We start from the raw sequence: 6,330 nt of genomic DNA, 5'->3' as shown, positions 1-6,330 counted from the left end.
AACAATAATAGTAATAATAATAATAATAATAATAATAATAAAGAAAGAGAAGAAGAAGAAGATGATGAGAACTTTGAGATGAAATATTAACGTAAAGATTTAACAACGATAACAATAAATGTCAAGGTTAGAGGATCCACTAATGGTATGTCAAACAAGTATAGTATAAACTCTTATTAGTCAATTAGAAACCACACACAAAGGAGGTTCCAATCAGATTATAGATTGTAACATGATTACATTAGTCATCTTATTCGATTAATGCTAATACTTGTAAATCTCGTCAAGCATTCATGATTATAACTTATATTAACAACAAATCAAGTTCCTTTCATAGCTCAGGTGTCGGTTATACCATACAGTATGGGCTATGAAAGTGCCAAGCATTTGTTGTACCAAGTGTTATACAACATAAATCAAGATTAGTCATTTAACAAGCAAAGTATTAAAGAGTGAACAAGATAACAAATATAAAACATGTTAGTATCAAACATTAAAGTCCATATTAAGTTTACACTATACTTATTCTTACACCATTAGTGTAACATTTTCACCTTGACATAATAAACTTAGCTAGACATAATGAAAGAAAGAAAAATAAATAAACAAAATAAGAACATAAATAAGAAAAGAGTTAACAAAGCAAAGGAAAGGAATTGAAAGGCATAAACTTGGTATTAATGAAAGCAAAGCATAAACATTACAAAAAGTACAAAGAGAGAAAGTAAGAGCATGATCTTGATTTGGAAACCAAGATGCCTAAATGCATGGCAAATGCCTCCTTTTATAGGCCAAAATTGGGAACTATTGATTTGATGACTAATTGATGAGTGGGTGGCCAACTCTTGACTTGGTGACAATCCTTATCTTCTCTTGTCTGCCCAAAACGTCAAAACTGGAGCCACTCGAAAACATGAAAGTTGTAGACAATTGTCTCAGCTTTCTTGTGTAAATAATTTAGCTCATTTCGACTTCTAGAACTCCAGATATGGCTAAAATACTGAACAATACTCGGGCTGGAGGACAGATTCGGGCTTCTTTGTTGTTGCAACAATTTGGACTTGAAAATGGCCTTTTTAGATCTTGGGCTCCTATGAAAGTTATAGGCCTATGTCTTACCTTTCCATCCATATAAAGTAGACTTAAATCTGAGATCTATAGCTCCAGATATGACCCAATTACCAAACAGTTTTCCGGTTTGGATTGCACCGACATCTCTTTTCTAAGTTTGGCCATCTCTTTATCCTTTCAATTTCAGTTCTTAAATTCATCAATCAATCCTTTCATTTATGTGATAGGTCTGCATTTAAAATGAACATTTACCACAAATTAAAGGTATCTTGTATTATTAGATATATTATTATAAAACATGCTTTAGTTAAGGAGTTATTGATACTTCAAGTGCAAAATGATGATATAAAACCTTGATAAAAATGCACTTTTAAGTATTAATCATAAATACATGGCAAATACCTCATTTTGTATGCTAAAATTTAAAACTATTGATTTGTTTACTAATTATTGAATGGGTGGCCACATCTTGACTTGATGATAATCCTTATCTTTTTATATAAATAAAACAATATTGTTAACATCAAAATTTGAATAAATTATCTTATAAAAGTTATAGGGAATTGTCTCAGCTTTCTATATAAAAAACAATCGATGCATTTCGACTTGTAGAACTCAAGATATGGGCTAAACACTGAACAATGTATTAGCTATAGAACAGATTTAAACTTTTCCGTTATTGCTATAATTTGAATTTGAAAACAATCTTTTTGAATCTTGGACTTTTATAAAAACTTTAGGCCCATGTCTTAACTCTTTATTTATATAGAGCGAACCTAAATCCAAGTTTCAAAGCTCTAGTTATGATCTAATAACAGAATTGTGTTCCAGTTTAGACTAAACCAATATCTATTTTCTAATCTTAGCCCTCTCTCATCTTCTGAATTTTAGTAGTTAAACTCATCAATCAATCCCTTTATTTATTTGATATTCATGTATTTAAGATGAATATTTACTATAAATTAAAGGTATTTTATATTATTAGATATGTTATTATAAAACATGTCATAGCTAAAGAGTTATTCATACTTCAAGTGCAAAAATGATTATACAAAATCTTGATAAAAATGCACTTTTAAGTACTAATCATTAGTCACTCATTGACGTGTGATAGGGCAATGAGCCCAATCTATGTCACAATAACCAATTAAATGTAATTCACTTTGGGAAGTAAACATTAAACCTTGCCTAGGAGCTCCTTTGAGGCATTGAAAAAGTTGATACGCTGCATCAATTAAGATGATATCATTATAGATCTTGCATGAACTGACTCAATGTGTTGATAATATATTATATTCCTAGTCTTATGATGGTTAAATAGATCAATTTTCCAACTAAACATCTATACCTCACATGTTCGTGAAGTGAATTGTTACATGTAAGTGTTGGTACCAAATCTGCCTCCATTTGAACCTTTATAGGTTTAGCACCAAGTAATCCAATCTTCTTTAATATGTCCGGTGTATATTTATATTGGTAAATTGTGATTCCAACTTCTGAACGTACGACCTCGACTCTAAGGAAATACGTCAAAGGTCCAAGATCTTTTAATTTGAAATTGACTACTAAGGAAAGCCTTAGATTTTTAATATCTACCTTATTGTTATATGTAATTACCATGTCATCAACATATAATAATATTTATGAGTGAAGTAACTTAGACCTGAGTGAACAAAGAGTAATCTGCCTTAGATTGGCAGAAACCGATGCTAGATCTAATAAAACAATCCCAAATTTAGGATTACTTTAAAAAAACTAGATGGTAATCCTAAAGCTCCTAGGCCTGCATGTATGTATTGTGGAAAAGACTATGCATATCATTCTATACTTAATGAGACTAGTAAAATGTGGAGTTATTTAGGTGTCTGTAAAAAATTTTCATTTATGATTGACTAAAAATAAAAAAAAAAACTTTAGTTTTAGAATCTAGACCTATAATAAAGGAGGAGGGGGTAATAATAGAGAGGAAAATATGGTGACTATTAAGGCAATAGGCTTTAGTTATGAAGAGTGTAGGAAAGCCCTAGGAAAAATGATTATATTTGATAAGCTACCTTTTAACTTCGTTGAAAATTAAGGATTTAAATCATTTTGTCAAGTAATGCAACCTAGATTTGATGTTCCTTCTCGTTTGATGATTTGAAGAGATTGTTTGAACATTTATGTAGATGAGAAGAAAAATTAAAAATAGCTCTTAAGGATCAACATTTATGTTTAACAATCGATACTTCGACATTAATCCAAAATATTAATTATATGTGTTTGATTGCCCTTTGGATTGATCAAGGTTGGAGCTTGAATAAAAAAATTCTAAAATTTTGTTAAGTTTCCAATCATAAAGATGAAAAAATTGGTTAAACAATTGAGAGTTGTTTGTTGGAAAGGGGAATTGATAATATTTTAATAGCTACAATAGATAACACAAGTTTAAATAATTTGACAATAAAATATCTGAAGAGAGTAACAAGTAATTGGACAACTAATATATTATCAAATGACTTCATGCATGTTAAATATTTTGCACGTATTGTTAATTTTATTATATGTGCTGGATTGAAATATATTGATGATTCAGTGATTAAGATTAGGAATGTAGTGACAGGTATGTTAGATCTTCTTCTTTTAGACAACTTGTTTTTAACTAATGTGTGAAGAGGTTGAAAATTAAAAGTAAAAAATTTGTTTGCTTGGATGTTGCAACTAGACAGAACTCTACATATATGATGCTAGATGCAACTACTAAATTTGATGTGGTTTTAAAAGGTTAGAAGAATCTGATCTTTGGTATTTGAGTTACTTTGAGGTTGATTCAAAAAGGAAAGAAAAGAACTTAGGTCCTTCTCTCTCTCTTAGAAGATTGGGAAAAGACTAGATCTTTTTTCAAGTTCTTGAAACTATTTTACATGGTTATATTGAAATTTTATGGCTCATTGTATGTGACATCTAATTCTTTCTTCAATAAATTGATTTTCATGCACACAAGTATATCCTAGCTTTGTAGAAGTGAAGATGTTTATGTAAGTAAAATGGTTAAGAATATAATGACAAAATATAAAAAAAATATTGGAGGGGTCAAGATACACAAAACTTTTTGTTGTATATAGCTATTGTATTAGATTCACATTTCAAATTAATATATGTGAGATTTTATTTTGGAAGATTGTATGATGTTAAAAAGGTTGAAAATTTTACAATTAAGATTAAAGATAATTTGCTAAGGTTGTTTGAGCATTATGTGAATGTTGATATTGTTTATAGTGTTGGAACTAGCATAAATAAAGAAGTAAATTTGATTTAATAGTGGTAAATGATGATATATTAGATGACTTAACTTATCAATTCAAAAAGCATTTAGAGGAAGAAGATGGTGTTGAAAAAAAAAATAAAGCTGAGAGGTATTTGGGTGATGATTATGAGGATCATAATGATTTTAAATTAGATATTTTGGGTTGGTGAAGGCATAATGCTATAAAATATAAGATTGTTTTAAAGGTAGCAAAACACCTGCTAGCTATTCGGTATCTATAGTTGTTCCTAAAGTAGCTTTCAGTACTGACAATTGTATATTAGATATATTTTAAAGCTTTTTATCTCCATCGACAGTGTAAGCACTTGTTTATTGTTAGAATTGGTTAAATTCAACACCAATTCCAATCAATAACGGAACTTTCATGGATTATATTGAAAATTCTAAAATGATTGAGTTAAGTAATTTCTTTCATAAATTTAAATTTAATTATTTATGATTAGTACTTAAAAGTGCATTTTTATCATGGTTTTATATCATCATTTTGCACTTGAAGTATCAATAACTCCTTAACTAAAATATGTTTTATAATAATGTATCTAATAATATAAGATACCTATAATTTGTGGTAAATGTCTATTTTTAATGCAGGCCTATCACATAAATGAAAGGATTGATTGATGACTTGAAGAACTTAAATTGCAAGGATAAAGAGATAGCCAAACTTAGAAAAGAGATGTCGGTGCAATCCAAACCGGAACACTGTTCGGTAATTGGGTCATATCTGGAGCTACAGATCTTAGATTTAGGTCCAATTTATATGGATGGAAAGGTAAGACATAGGCCTACAACTTTTATATGGAGCCCAAGATCTAAAAAGGCCATTATCAAGTCCAAATTGTAGCAACAACAAAGAAGCCCGAATCTGTCTTCCAGCCCGAGCACTGTTTGGTATTTTGGCCATATCTGGAGTTCTAGAAGTCCAAATGAGCTGAATTTTTTACACAAGAAAGCGGAGACAATTGCCCACAACTTTTATGTTTGCAACTGGCTCTTTTTTACACAAGAAAGCTGAGACAATTGCCTACAACTTTCATGTTTGCAACTGGCTCCAGTTTTGACGTTATCAATGACGTTTTGGGCAGACAAGAGAAGATAAGGATTGTCACCAAGTCAAAAGTTGGTCACCCACTTATCAATTAGTCATCAAATCAATAGTTTCCAATTTTGGCCTATAAAAGGAGGCATTTGCCATGCATTTAGGCATCTTGGTGTTCAGATCAAGATCATGCTCTTCCTTTCTCTCTTTGTATTTTTTGTAATGTTTATGCTTTGCTTTCATTAATATTAAGTTTATGCCTTTCATTTCCTTTCCTTTACTTAGTTAACTTTTATGTTCTTATTTTGTTTATCTATTTTTCTTTCTTTCATTATGTCTAGCTAAGTTAGTTATGTCAAGGTGAAAAGGTTACACTAATGGTGTAAGAATAAGTATAATGTAAACTTAATATGGACTTTAATGTTTGATACTAACATGTTTTATATTTGTTATCTTGTTCACTTTTTAATACTTTGCTTGTTAAATGACTAATCTTGATTTATGTTGTATAACATTTGGTACAACAAATGCTTGGCACTTTCATAGCCCATAATGTATGGTATAACCGACACCTGAGCTATGAAAGGAACTTGATTTGTTGTTAACATAAGTTATAATCATGAATGCTTGACGAGATTTACAAGTATTAGCATTAATTGAATAAGATGACTAATGTAATCATGTTAACAATATATAATCTGATTGGAACCTCCTTTGTGTGTGGTTTCCAATTCAATAATAAGAGTTTATACTATACTTGTTTGATATACCATTAGTGGAACCTCTAACCTTGACATTTGTTATTATTATTGTTTAATCCTTACATTAATTTTCCATCTCCAAGTTCTCATCATCATCTTCTTCTTCTCTTTCTTTATTATTATTATTATTACTACTACTACTACTATTATTA

This window comes from Populus euphratica, unplaced genomic scaffold, assembly GCF_000495115.2.
Source record: "Populus euphratica unplaced genomic scaffold, PopEup_1.0 scaffold1826.1, whole genome shotgun sequence".
NCBI classification, from domain to species: Eukaryota; Viridiplantae; Streptophyta; class Magnoliopsida; order Malpighiales; family Salicaceae; genus Populus; species Populus euphratica.
The sequence above is the reverse complement of the archived record's forward strand: the minus strand, read 5'-3'. Positions refer to the sequence as shown.